The following is a 14,672-nucleotide window of genomic DNA, read 5'->3' as shown; positions in this document are numbered from 1 at the left end:
ACAACTTGTACTGGCTGACTTATAGGTTACCTGGCCCAATTCGAGGCCTATGCTTTTGATGGAGGTGCAGCAGCAGGGATCATTCTGCTTGTAACTTAAATGTTAATTCTGTTAAGATTCAAGTCAACTAGCCCAGAGCAATGGCAGCACCAGAAAAAAATTAATTGGTGGGGGCACCGTATGGGCAAAGTATATTGCTAGGTGGGCAAGATGTGTTCTACATATTAAGTTCTCTGAAATAATAACAACATATGTTAATTACTAACCTCCAGCAAGGGGGGTGGCAAGGGCAGAGCTCCATGTTTGTGGGGGGCTTGCCCACCATCCCATTTCTGGTGCCGCCCATGGTCAAGAGTGAAATGCTGCTTAGCAACCAAGCATGATTAGGCAGCTCATGCTCTGAATGGCTGTGTAGTTCTGAGGGAGTTTTTCCTCTGTGTGTTTGCCTGAATGTTTCTCCTGCTATGTACAAAACTTGAAGTATAAAAGGGGGGAACCTCTCTGTCCATTGCTCCTCACAGTTTACACAGTGTTTTGTTCAGTTTTCTCAATAGTTATTAGGATTTCTCACTGGACTCAGGTACTTGTCAGAGTGCCTTTGCATATACAGTGGTACCTCGGGTTACAGACACTTCAGGTTGCAGACTCCACTAACCCAGAAATATTACCTCAGGTTAAGAACTTTGCTTCAGGATGAGAACAGAAATCATGCGGTGGTGGTGCGGCGGCAGCGGGAGGCCCCATTAGCTAAAGTGGTGTCTCAGGTTAAGAACAGTTTCAGGTTAAGAACAGACCTCCAGAACGAATTAAGTTCTTAACCCGACGTACCACTGTACAGACTGGTCAAAGCTCTGAGATTGGCAGCATGAGTCCTGCTTGCAGTTCTGAGGGGCAGCAACAGCATGTTTTGTGCTGATACAGGACAAGACCTTACTTTGGGCTATAACTAGTACCTAAGGTCTTAGTCTGATCTGATCCTATCCCTGTAACTGTTTTGTATTCAATTTTAGCATATTAGTATTGTATCAATATGGTATTGTATCAGCATTTGATTTATTTGCATTATATTTTTAGATACTTTTTTGGAAACTGCCCTTTGACTACTATGTTATGAAGAACCATCTATACAGTTGAATAATAAATAAAAGGTTGTTAACAGGAACATAAGAGTGGTTTTCAACTAAGTTGAACTCAGATTAGACCTATTCAAATTGATAGAGATAACTTGGTCATATTCATTAATCTACTCTGGGTAAAACTTAAGCTGAATATCACCACAATAATATATTCTATTTTGTTGTATTAAATGAAGTCGCATAAATGCATGCACGCCTGTATTAGTGCAGAGAACTTCGGGAGGGGGAGCTGACTGTTAAACCTCTCTGAGAACTGTAGCTTTGTGAGGAGAACAGGGATTTTCTAACCAGTCAATCATGCTTAAGAAACTACACTTCCCAGGGTTCTTTGGGGAAACTGTTTAAAGTGGAAGAATAGTGCTTTAAATGTATAATGCAGATGGGGCCCTGGACAGGCTCAAGAATGTAACATCTTCTTTATTCCCAAGTCCTCGGCACTTCCATGAGTTTCCAGGGCTAGCTCATGGAGTGCATGGTTCCCATCTAGCCTTAGAAACCACCCCTTGGAGCTTGCAGACACTTCTTGCAAATGTAGAGGACTCTGATGAAAAAAGGACATTAAAAGCAACAGTTTAAAGCACTCACACACACACACACACACACAAACTCTGGTACTTCTCAATAATAACAAAAGCAGAAGCTCAAATTGACAGGCTGTTCCAATCAAATGGTTGTTTTAAAACAGTTGTTTCTGACACCGATGTTACGGCTTCATTGTGGATACCCCTGTATCACCATCCTTAATGCAATACCCCCCTCAAAAAAGGTAGAAGAAGCAAATTCCTGAGTGGCACTCAGCCTTTTCCACTTAGTTCCATCACACAGCTCCGAAGGAAATGTCAATGCAAGCCTATGGAGACCATAATACTGCTGTATATCAAAATGAAACCTAATCATTGCACATCCTTGCAGATTCATCAATATAAGAACTTTTAAAGAACAGGAAAAAGGCCAACCAGTCTCATATATCAGCCACATTTAGCATAAAGTTGCCCACAGTTTTCATCATTTTCACTGATAAAATATTCACCAATTTAAGTTTCACCAATGCTGCCAGAGCTTTTATACTGAGGCTTGCACAGACATCACCTTCCTGCGCTCCAGTTGTCCATCTTTGTACATCTGCACAGCTCTGAAGTCACAGAACAGCACCCATGCAGATGTTAAGCATTACTGGTGTTTGCCAATGCAGCCTTGATAGCCTTTTCTGCCACGAAGTCCTACCGCAATGGGTGACGATGTGAATTTTACAATGTTAGCCCTTTTTATGAAAGAGAGAGAGAATCCCATGTTATTCTTCCCTTGGCTGCAAGGCTCTGACAAATGATCACGAATGCAACTTTAGACTGTGAAATACAAGGGGTCAGATTCTGAAACTGCTGGTGCTGCTTTTGCGTCATTTCCTTGATTTGTGTTTAAACCATAACAATATTGCAACAAAACTGTTTGTCTTTTATATGTTATAATCTAACTTAACAAACCTGAAGCCTTCAAACAATTTGGTCCAGTATACTTTTAAAGATATAAATTGCAGCAAACATTAACACATCTAGGCTACAATCCTATGAACACTTAACTGGAAGTAATGCTCCATTGAGCACAGTGGAATTTATTTCTGAGTAAACATGCAGAGGACTGCACTTCACAAGCTGTATCTGATGGGATAGGGGGAGAGAAGCACAGTTCACTAGAAGAACTGCAGTTAGAATAGTCATTGTGGTCCATCTGTTTAATTCTACATACTTTTAGATATTAGAATCACAAGATTGCAACTCGTCTATTAGAAGTTTTCAGTTTAGTCACTCCCCTAGTGTAGAAAGGAAATGATGATAAAGTATTTCCTCACCTGAACCAAAAGACGTATTATCAAATTTCCCGTTGATCACTGGGAGAAACGAAAAAGATCATTCATATCCTGCGGTTAACTCTACCCATTCTTATCATTCTAGCTATGTTCTGCTGGGTTATTTTTCCCACGGAGACATGAGGAAATAGACAGATGACATCAATCCATTCCAAGATGACCATCAAACACCCGTCAGATCATAAATAGTCTCAAGCTCAAGGTCTGATTCTCAGTACTGCATTTTATTTTTTAGAAGTTCAATTTTTCATCCCCCTGACCAAAATCACTCAGTTTTGATATTGCAACTAGAGAACTGGAGCAACTCACAAGTTTAACTGACCCCCACTTTCTCCTCCAAAGTTATGCACTTTTACATAAATGCCTTCCTTCAGCATATACTTCTCCTTCTGCAAGTGTGCGTGTGTGTGTGCGTGTGTGTGTACATAAACACACACACACATATAAAGGGAATATTCTGGAAGAAAGAACTCAGTATTTCAGATTTAAAAAAAAATATATTACCAAAAAAGGTATTGCAATGTTTCTCCTGCCCGCGCACCCACCTGTTTTTCTTTTCTTTTCCTTAATACCAAACATCTTACACAGGATCAAAAGTATGGCTTGAAGCAAAAACTGGACGATGTGAATTGAGATTTTTTTAAAAAACAAAATGTTCATAATATACCCTGTTTTTAGACTCATATTAATCCTAAGTATATTTATTCAGAAACCAGAAAGAATTTATGTAACAGATATTTCTTAGGTTTAGCAGGTAATGTGAAATCAGAGGTGCTTTTTTAAAAAAATGGAAAGCTCCTCATTCAACCTGGAAAAATTAATTTGCGCTTCCTTCTGGCTTCTTTTTTTTCTTTTTAGAAAGTTCATATAAATTCAACTCAATGCTTTTCTATTAGAAGCACTCCAAAGACACCTGTGTGCAATCCACAGTGCACATTTTAAATGAAAGAACATTCTGAGAAGGGTGATGGGGAGTAGGGAAGAGGGCGGGGGAATGAGCTTCACTTGAGAAAAACTTGTGCTTGTTTAAGGAAAACTACAGCTCATATTAATTAATGCACTGGTGGGTTTTTTAGGTCTGTTATAATGCAAATGCCCATGGTCACCTTAGGCTTCCATGGTATGTAAAGAAACAAATGTGTCAGCTTTCTTTCCTGAAGATCTGGCAATTTCTGATCCCAGAATTGCTACAAGCTAAAGCAGTGAAACTGATGCTGCAACTTGTACATTTCTCACTATCCGCTGTTTTGAAGGAACAGGTTATGTTATGGCATCCAGCATGGATACAAATTCAGGAGCGTTTCATTAAATCTCTGGTGAACTCTAAACAAGTTGCTGCTTACTGAAGATCTGAAGTGTGGCTAAGAAGTTAAGCATCCTGAAAAACAATAACTTTTCCATCATGATAATGGAAGTTCCTTTACAAATTTATTTTAAGTATTCTCTACAGACTTACTTATCTTTTTGCTAACTCTTTGGCAAAATGTTGCCTTTGAGTGGAAATAATTTGGGGGACACTAACGCAATTTTGGTTAAGTCCAGCGCAAGTGAGCATAATATGGACTGTTTCACATGCAAATCTGTTTAGTACGGCATAACACCAGCATCTAAATAGTAAATAAATAGCCTACTTAAATGATTGAACATAGCTGAAAACAATGGGGGTTTTATTGTTATATACTTTCTGTTCTGATGAACCCAAAGTAACACCTGAAAAAAGAGCATGTATTCATAAATATTCCATGTTGCCGGGGAAATGCCAACAGAAACTGGATTATAAATTGCAACTGATTTTCTTTGAAACATTAAGGAATTACGGACAAACCAACTTTAAAGGGATGTGTCAAATTAAAATAGATATGCATTTCCAATTAAGCTGAGGCATTTCACTTATGAATGCTGCATTTAAGGGGGCAAAATATTACAGAGGATGCATTGTAAAGTGATTAAAGAAAGCACAAAAAAGAGCATAAAGAGAAAACAAACACTTGGGATGTGTGTTTCTCTGAAGCTGTTCGTCTTGTAATAAATCAAACCCCATATTAATCTAGCCATGCTGAAAATAGAGATTATGCAGCTAATGATATTAGGGCCCAAACTGGCAGCTACACTGGGTACCCTTAAAGCAACTTGACGCTAACGTGAACTTGGGATGCTTGAAAGGACCTACAAGTCCTCCTTCTGTTTGTTTAATTTAGGGAGAGATATTTTGTTAAAAGCAATGAGAAGGCTCAGCCAACAAAAGTGCTGTTGCATTTGCAAGTCTTAAAGCTGGAGAGCTCTCGCTTCATAGGGGAAAGAAGAAGTTAATTCATAGGGCACATAAGGCTTGCAATTGTCAAAGTGCAGACATGTCAATGCTATCATTATCAGGCAGATCGGCCAAGCGTTTAATGGTAGAATCTGGAGACATTCACTCTCCACTATCAGAATGACATCATAACTAAAACAGCCTTCAGCATGGAGGGGCACACACCACACCACAGCACTTGCCCACTTTTACACTTTTGATCCTCTGGTTCAATTTTGCCACATCCCTCCTTTCCTTTTGGGAGGCATTTGAAGGCTCTTAAAAATCCTGGTTAAAAACCCTCTTAAAAACCCTGGTAAGTCTTTTTTTAAAAAAGAAACTCACACAAATAAATAACGTTTTCAAAACAATACTTAAAAAACAGCCCCATTTGGAGAAATGGACCAGATTTAATATCAGCCACTTTGTTAGGAATAGCTGTCAGCCATCCTCAAACGTACATCAAGATTTCAGACATTTCTCATTACTCCAGTGATCTTTACTACTGTAAGAGGATGAGGTGAAAGGCATACAATTAGAAATCAGCCTTCTACATTTTTTATTACGTGCTATATAGCTCAGTTTCTCCTCTGGTTTTACACAGGTAGATATAAAATAATACAGATGACCACATAACTTTACAGACATGTAAACACACAGACCTTTGAGTAACTAAGCTCTTTATGAACTATTCAATGACAAGGACTCAAAGCAACACGCTTCAGCCTCTGACAACAGCAGCAAGTATACGGAGCACCAATTCCCCCCAAATTACAAATGTTTTAAGCATTTTATTCCCTACACATGCAAATACACAAACACCCCAAGAGCATCACAGCAGGTATTCATAGGCATTGTAAGGAAAACCTCACCTTGTATAATAAGCGATAGGAAGTGGGAAAGTTAGGAAGGCAAAATAAATCATAATCATAGTCATAATAAATTAAAACTCCCAAGGCTACATGAAAAAAAAAACAACTGCTATTGAGAAGCACCCAAAGAGACCACATAGTGAATTGCAGACCCATCCCAAAGCCCTTTGGCTTTTATTTACACAACCTATTGATGCACTTTCGCAGGTCACTTACTTTTCAGTTATGTTTGAACCCTGAATAATCATGAAGATCGAAGCAGCTGGGTTTGGGGGACTTCTAGAGGTTTTGGTTTGGTTTGCAAATAAGTTTCTTTCAATGGAAAAAAAAAATCCAAATTATGCAAATCTGCTCCCCCGATAGGTAGTGAATATTCAATCAGATGGTGATATTGTAAATACTTCTATCCAACACACCCTTCACAGGGCAGATTTATGAAGCAACGTCACCAGCAACGCTCTGGTCCTTGTTGAAGCATCTCGAAGTTAATTAAAGCTGCAAATGTCCACCACCATCACCACCCCCCTCTCATTCAGGTTTACTATTTCAACATCAAACCAGCCAGGAGATGGTGGGGAGGGCTCCCCCTTCTTTTTATACACTTAAAGCGCCTTCTTCCAAAGTCAGTGAACAATGAACAAAGATTTGAGTGATCGAACGGCACAGAGGGAAAAGGTGGGGGGGAATATTTTCCACACAAATAATCAAATCCAGTGGAAACGGTTAAAAATATAGTTGCTAATATTAAACTATGAAAGAAAACATCATTCTCCAAGCCTCGATGTGCAAAGGCGTTCGGCCAACCCCTTACAGAAGAATTTCTTAAAAGAAAAGGGAAAAAGAAAGAGCTAAATGCAGCCAGCCTTCCTTATTCTCAGTCCTGAATGAGCCCAAACAAGGCTCCTAAACTTAATTATGACACTTAAAATAAGCTCCCCCCATCACACACACACACACACACAAGCAAGGAAGGCACCACCAGTGCTATCTGTGGCAAGCAAAGCAGATCAGCTCAGCAAAGACGGCCCCTGTTGGAATTATTTTAAACTGCACAGAGAGGAGAGAGAGGAGGGAAAACAGAGAGAGAGAGAGAGAGAGAGAGAGAGAGAGAGAGAGAGAAATCTTTAAAAGTAGATCCCATGTCCGCCTGTCTCGAGCAGTGGGAGAAAGACACATGCCTGATTCTCCAGCGGTTCTTTTTCGCTCCCACTTCCCAGGACCGACTCCTTCCTCCGGCAGCCTCTTATCTCCTTCCCCGTTTCCTCATTGTTTGCATTTTGACGAGCAAAAGCAGAGGCAGGCAAACTTAGCGTTGCAAGGGCTCCTCTCCCCCCCCCACCCCAGCTCTCATGTTCTGCTAAAGTGAAAATGAAGGGCTCTGACAACTCACGTCTCCGCCTAGACACTATTATAGACATAACAATATCCGCTCAACAAAAAACCCTCCGACAATAGCACCCATTGCACCTCCAGAGAGCCTCCAGTCCGACCATTCGCCCTCTCTCTCTCTCTTCCTCCTGTTTTGTTGTTGTTTTGCAAATTTCTATTCTCTCCTCCCCAGACACTTAGAATTTCGAGTTACCTACCAAATGATTACGCATAAAATACCAGCATGGTGGTGACATTTGCCAGGCCCCAACCAAACAACCCCCCCAAAAAAATTATATATATGCATATTTAACTCGTTGATTTAGAGCCTTTGGTAATCTGCGAGGTGTTTGTTTTAAAAACAAAACTTTAAAAAAATCTAATTAAATGCCCATTGTTTTACACAGAGAGAAACAGAGAGTATTGGTTTGCTTTTTAAAGTTTCCCAATTCTAGGCTTCTTTCCCTTTCCCCCTCCACTTGCTCCTTATCTCTTTATTATTAAATAATGGCCCCATTGCAACAGATGAGCACCTCAAGAGCTGGGATTTTTTTCCTACTGTGGCATCAAAGCCTTCTCTTTATTTACATATTTTCTTAAACAACTTTTTAGTGCTGAAAAACATAAGTTGCTTTTTTAAAAAAAGAAGTCTATGGCTGTATTTCCCTCCACAAAATAAAATTGATGCAGAGACGAGGAGAAGGCAGCCAACCCCCACCCCCACCCCGGAAAGAAGACCAGGGGCAGCCACTTCAACAACCTCGCTCTCAAGTCTTCCTACATATATTTTTAAAAAACCCTCTTCCACCCACCCTGCAAAGAAGGCAAGTCCGAGGTGCTGCTTTCCGTGCCACCCGCTTGCAGGAATCACCCCCACCTCTCCCTCTCTCCACGTTAAGTTTCCCTTTTAACCTGTTACTTGAGGTCGTGTCTCCCAAATGCCCTGGATTCCTGTCTGGCAGGTGCTTGCTGCCTGCTTCCGGTGGGAAGAGGGTGGAGGTGCAGATCTCATGCCTGCTCCTTCTTCCAATTCCCTACTGCCCACCACCCCACCCGCAAAGCAATCCCTTGCCTACTCCCCAGCCCCCCAAAAAGAAGCATTTTGAACTGCTCCGAAAGACAAGTGCAAAGCCCACCCCCCACCGCAACCTCAAGCCCAGGCGCGCTTCTCGCTAAGCAGAGGTCGAGCAGACCCGGGCACAAAATGGCAGGGCTCGCTGCGAAGGCAGCAGCGCGGCAGAAGTTTTGGCACGCGCGGGGCACGGCGAAGAAGCGAAACTTTTGGTCGCCATTGATTCCGGGGCTGGGGAAAGAAGTGTTAAAAGGTTTGGAGGGGTGGTTTGTTGTTGTTGGGGGTTTTTTGCTCGGGGGAGGGGGGTCGCCTTGTTCTTTTTTACATCTCTCGGTTTGCCCCTGAAGAAGCCCAAAGAAAGAGGAGGATGCAACCCGCGCACGTGGGAAAAGAGGCACTTTTGCAGAAGTTTGCATTGCACCAATTCCTTTTTTTAAGAAAGAAAAAAAACCTAATGAAAAGTTTCTGGGCAACTTGAGAGTGTTGCACAGCCGAGGGAGGGGGGGTCTTAAATCCTCCATCTATGTTTATTTTTTAAAAAATCCGGGGGAAGTTTTTGCCTTTCTCCAGGTCCCCGGCACATAAACACACACGCGCACACCCCGCGAAAGTAACGGATTTAAAGAGAGACCCAGCCAGAGCCGCGCCGGCTCTCCAGCCTCGCTCGCTCGCTCGATCTCTCCTCCAGGCTAAGTTCTACAGCGCCATGCAATGGCTCCTTTGCTCCTTTCATTCTTCTCTCCCCTGACAGCCTTTGCTCGCAAACGTCACTGCTATGGATATTTAATTATACTGTATTTTTTAATCACGCAGGCCCTGTTGCGATGATGCAAAGGGGGGGGGGTGGAGAGAGAGAGAGAGAGAGAGAGAGAGAGAAAGGACTCCAAACTGACTTTGGCAACGTCTGGGGGGCACCCTGCTTTTTAGAAAGATAGATATTTTTAAAACTCCGGTCCTGCCCCCCCCCCCCAAATTCTCTTATCTCTTTATCTTTTTTCCTCTCTTCCAAAAAAAATAAAAAAGAGGAGCAAATAAACAACCCAGCAGGGGCGTCCCTTTTGTCTCTCCTTACCTTCCCAATTTTTTTTTGTTTTGTTTTTACGGTACGAGAAACTCCCCTGCACGTAAGCGGAGCGTTGCAAAAAGATTGTGTTCAATGAATAATGAAGCATATCCCCCACATGATTGACTTGATCATTTGCTCGGGCTGAGAAACGCGGGGTGGGTGGCTGGGGGGGGGGGGCGTGTGGAGAGAGAGAGAGAGAGAGAGAGAGAGAGAGAGAGAGAGAGAGAGAGAGAGAGAAAGTGACCAAGGAGAGGAACTCCGATCGGCCAGGCTGACTCCCCCGAAATCTTGGCCAGCCATCCCAAGGACGAGGAGGTGGGGGCGGGAAGGAGGTGTTATTTTCATCTGTCGCTTTTTGGGGGGGTTGCAGGAGGACCCCCCTTTTCTCTTCTTCCTTGATAGCGATCAGGCAACATCGCAAGACATCCCCGGCTCTCTCTCTCGCTCTCCTCTGCTTTGGATTCCCCCTCCCCGATCTGGTAGGTGAAAAAGCATTGTAGCATTCAAAAGGCACCACTCCATTGTCGCCTTGGCATAATTCACAGCAACTAGATAGGTCTTGCGGCATTTAGCTTTGATGAGCCAAATGCTCAACCCCTTGATATAATAATCTACAAAAGAATGGGGGCTGGGATCGTCCATTTTTCCTCCCCCCTCGCTCGTTCGCTCGCTCCTTTTTCTGCCTAAGCAACTAAAAAAAGGGGGGGGAGCATTTAACACCGAGCAGTTTGGGGCATGACCTTGAGCCCGTGTAAACACACTTATTAAAAAACCGAGCCGTTTCTCTAAGATTCCCCCCCCCCCACATCGCCGCCACTCCAGCCTCCCACCCACCCGTCGCCGCTGCTGCTGCTGTTAAGGATCCAGCCTCGATCAACCCTCTCCCCTCCCTCGCCTGTCATTTTCCCTAAACAAATCCGAAGATCTTTCCCCATTTAGGGGAGGAAAGGGAAAAAAAAAAAGGCAGAGCGGAGAGGGGGGGCTCGAGCAAGCGAGGAGGTGGAGAGGGGGGGTTGAGTATTTAAGCATCGCTTTCTTACCTGCTCTGGAAACTATTTCAAGTCTGCTTCTTTGGAAAACTCCAGGGGGAAGCTCAGCGGCCGGCTGGATCGCGCAGCATCCGTCCAAGACGCTCCGGCGCTTAAGAGAAGTAATCAACGATAAAGTGACGTTGATCTGCACTGTAACCTTGTGGCGTATTTAATGTAAATAAGCAGTTATGTTGCCAATCGCACGCATGCAAACAGAGAAAGGTCCTCAGCGTTGCATTTTGATGCTTTCCATTAAGGCTGACTTTATTTACATACACTATTTAGGGGAAAGAGAGGGGGGGAGAAGAGGAGAGAGGGAGAGGGAGAGGAGATCATGATGGTACGAAGACAATACTAGTGCCAAATGATTATGAAAATATGATTTTAATTAATCACGTAGTAGGCAAGGAAATTAGCATACGGTAATTAAACTTCCAGGGGAAAAAAAGGGAACGAAAGAAAGAAAGAGGGAGGGGGAAAAACACGCCATGAAGGTTCTTTTTGCCTTATGGGTCTGGAATAATCGGGGGGGGGGGATATATATAGATATAGATTTAAAATATGAGATTCCCACTCCCCCCCTCCTCCTCCTCCTGCGCTCCAATGCTTATATTATAAAGCAGATAACTTTAAAGGAAAAGAAAAGCCAGCAACTTTAGCAAGGTTTATCTGCTGAGGAAGGTCTAGGAAATAATCTGTAGCCCAGCAGAAGGTGAGAAACGGGGAGTAGGGGGTATGTGTGGCTACTGAAGTAAAAGAAGAGAGGGAAGCGGGACAGAAGGGGGGTCAAAATGGAGTGGGGGGGAGAGAAAGCTGAATAATGCAATTATGGATTCTGTGTCCCATAGTTGACAAAAGCATGGTGCCTCAATAGACTCTTTGTGATGGGATTATATAATGATTGTGGGGTAATTATGGGAAAAAAAGAGATTTAGTCATAATAAAAAAAGTATCAAAATACATCAGCTTCTTTTAAAAGGAAAAAGCTAGCTCACGACATTAGGGGCATGTTAATAGGAAGGGGGGCGGTGGGAGAGAGAGGGAGAGAGAGAGAGGCAAGATCCGAACGAGCTGACAAATAAAGAGAAGACTGTGATGCGCATGATTAAGAAGAGATGGAGACAGATTGATTATTCAAAATGCCGAGCCACAGGGACACTTAAAACATTGATTCAGGTAACACTAGTTTCATCTCAACTGAAATGAGTTCCCTGAAGATGACTGGCATACATTTTAAATCAGTTTATACCGTTAAAAAAAAGAGAGAAAGAGAGAAAGAAAGAAAGAAAGAAAGAAAGAAAGCAGAAACAACATCACAAGCAGAAATCTTCTAACATAAACGCAGAAGTCCATGCAAGTGGAGGTGGGGTTAGATTTCTGGCAATTCCCCGAAAAAATAATAAAAGTATGTTAGTGGGAAGGGCGGTGTGTTTAATTACTCTCTTCCTTAAATGTTCCCATTATTCCTTTCCATCCGATTTGAGAGGGATGCTTACTCGTTTTTCACATTATATGAGGTTCCATCCCCCCATCCCTCATCCAAATGGGATGACTTTTTAATCAGCTGCCCCCCAAAAAGAAATTTCCAAAAGGTTTTTTTTTAAAAAAAGGAAGTTTCTCTTTCCCCACCCCTCCTGACTTTTTGTTTTTTGCTTTTGTTTTGAAGAAGTTTAAGAGCAGATCTTTAAGACTGGTCCTAGAAATGTGGGGAAGAAGAGAGCAGTTTTCATGTCCCGTCTTCCAAAGTTTTGAAATTCACTCCGCACTTCACCATTTAACGTGTCTGGAAATTCTCTTTGAACAAATTCCAAAATAAACTTCCCCACCCCCACCCCCGCAATAGAAATTAGCATAGCAATCACATCAATAATATCACTACCGCTATGGGAATGATAACTGGAGCAGTGGGGGTGTTCTTTATTCCAATTCTTTGTGGATCAACAGATTATATTCTCTCGCCTTTTGAATTTGTTATTGTAAAGTCAAGTGATTCTTTATAAGTGACAGCCATGGCAAAGAGAAGAGGATGGGAAAGCAGGTCGAGAGGAAGTCACCATATGGACTTTTTAAAAGGCACTTTTTGAACAAGATAATGGGGAAATGGTTGTTGCCTTTTAACCCTTCATTGTCTCATTCATGGCCTCAGAAAACACACACACAACTTCCAACCTGGCTTGCTCCTGGCTGGTTTCTGGGATTGTGATTAGCAACTTTATAAGAAGCAAAACACCACAACAACAACCCCAAAACCCTAAGACATACGGTAAGTCTGACAGTTTCTGAGTTAGATAAGTGGTCTTATATAGCCTACCATGCTGCTTAGAGCTCTGGCCAGGACTGAATAGTTTTCTCAGTGTGAGGTGGGCCTCCATAGGGTGATGCAGGCAGTTGCCATGGAAGATACGCTATTCCCTAATGAGCTGCCACTCTGCATCTCCAATGCATTTCCCAGTTTCATATGGCTAACTGTTGAGTTGATTGCTTGTGTTAGAGGTCAGCAGGGTGACTTATTTTTCTCTCTCTTCTAAACCCATTTGCTGGAGAGATTAGTTGTGGGTACATCAACGCCAGTGAAGTCCCTTGTTCATGGCAAGGAGTGACTGATGCTCCTTTTCAGTTTATGGCGATGTGCACATTAGTGGCTTAAAAAGCAGAAACACCATCCCACCCCCACCCATGTTTCAAGTTGTTGTTTTATACCGCTGCTCGCACCAGAAGGGTGGCAAGGGTTTCTTCACCTGAAGCCGATTATCTGTTTTGTCTCCCTGCAATTGCAAACACACTCTCTGAACTCCTAATCAATGAAGCTGCCACCTGCGCATGTGCAACAGTGGTCCAAACAGGACACACCTCAGCTGAACTGCGGCTTTCATTTTCAAATTGGATGGAAGATGGTTTGAGGGGAAACACCTCAAACAGGAGTATTTCTCTATAAGCTACAGGATACAGATAAATTGTGACTAACACTGTGCATTCTTGGCTTCAAATATCAGCAGTAGGAGCATGCTGTGGAGCAAGAGCAAATGGTAATGTGTACATAACCTTAACCCATCTTACTTGAAAAAGCTTTAACAGGGTTGTTTTCCTGACTTGGTGAAGTCCACTATGAGGAAGCCTGAGAAGACACACTATTAAGAAAGACTATAGTAGTGCAGAAAGTGAGACCCTGAAGATGCTTACTAAATAAATAAGCATTTACAAAATCTATGTCCTGACCATCTTAGCTGGTGACTTTCAGTAATCCTACTTCCATTTCATCTCTTTCTCTTTCTTTCTCTCTCTCTCTCTCTCTCTCTCTCTCTCTCTCTCTCTCTCTCTCTCTCTCTCTCTCTCTCTCTCTCACACACACACACACACTTTTTGTATTATTTCAAAGGGTTACAAAGATCAATAGTATCTGGAGAAGGGAGGGGGTGATATGCCAAACGTTTGGCAGCTCATTAACTCTGAAGAGTCAAATACTAGATAGAAAACTCTACAAAATCAGTATCTATAATAATAATAATAATAATAATAATAATAATAATAATAATAATAGTAGCTTTATACCCTGTATATTCAAAGGACATACAGATATATGTGGCAGGCATATCAATACTAATACAATTAAAACAGTTGAAAACTACCTCCTTAAAATAGTTTAAACAGCTTTTAAAAAAAGTTTAAAACTCCTAAAAGCAAACACCTGCTCTGAAATTATGCAGGATTTTCCTGGTTTAGGGATTTCCCTATTAGAAGAAACAAAAAGATGGGACTTTAAGGACCACATGTCTACAGGTGGGCCAGGTCATGCTATACCACTCAAGCAGGAACACAAGGCTCATCCTCTAGTGATTGCCCTGGTCTGGAACAACTGTCACAGTTCTGGTTTGGAATTGCAAAGGGAACCATTATTGTCCAGAAGTCAGCCTTTGAGGGGAGACACTGGTGTGTATACCTGCTTCCACAACTTCTCTCTCTCTCCGGGCATTAC

At 42.3% G+C, this 14,672-nt stretch overlaps 1 protein-coding gene and 1 long non-coding RNA gene across 2 annotated transcripts in view; one reads left to right on the top strand and one right to left on the bottom strand.

Annotated features, from left to right (window-relative positions):
• The window catches only part of ZNF536 (zinc finger protein 536), a 446,558-nt gene extending 435,757 nt beyond the window's left edge, over positions 1-10,801 (bottom strand). The window contains exon 1 of the mRNA XM_081015491.1: positions 10,709-10,801. The gene's annotated coding sequence lies outside the window, so the exon portion shown is untranslated. The remainder of the gene's footprint in view (positions 1-10,708) is intronic.
• Positions 9,909-10,849, top strand: LOC308482469. Its single transcript, XR_013989292.1, has 2 exons — positions 9,909-10,147; positions 10,754-10,849. It is a non-coding gene; the product is annotated as an uncharacterized lncRNA (long non-coding RNA).
• Positions 10,850-14,672: the final 3,823 nt, after the last annotated feature.

The sequence above is a fragment of the Podarcis pityusensis genome (assembly GCF_964106645.2).
Source record: "Podarcis pityusensis genome assembly, chromosome: 8".
Taxonomy (NCBI): Eukaryota; Metazoa; Chordata; class Lepidosauria; order Squamata; family Lacertidae; genus Podarcis; species Podarcis pityusensis.
Note: the sequence above shows the minus strand (reverse complement) of the source record. Positions and strands in the feature narration are given on the sequence as shown.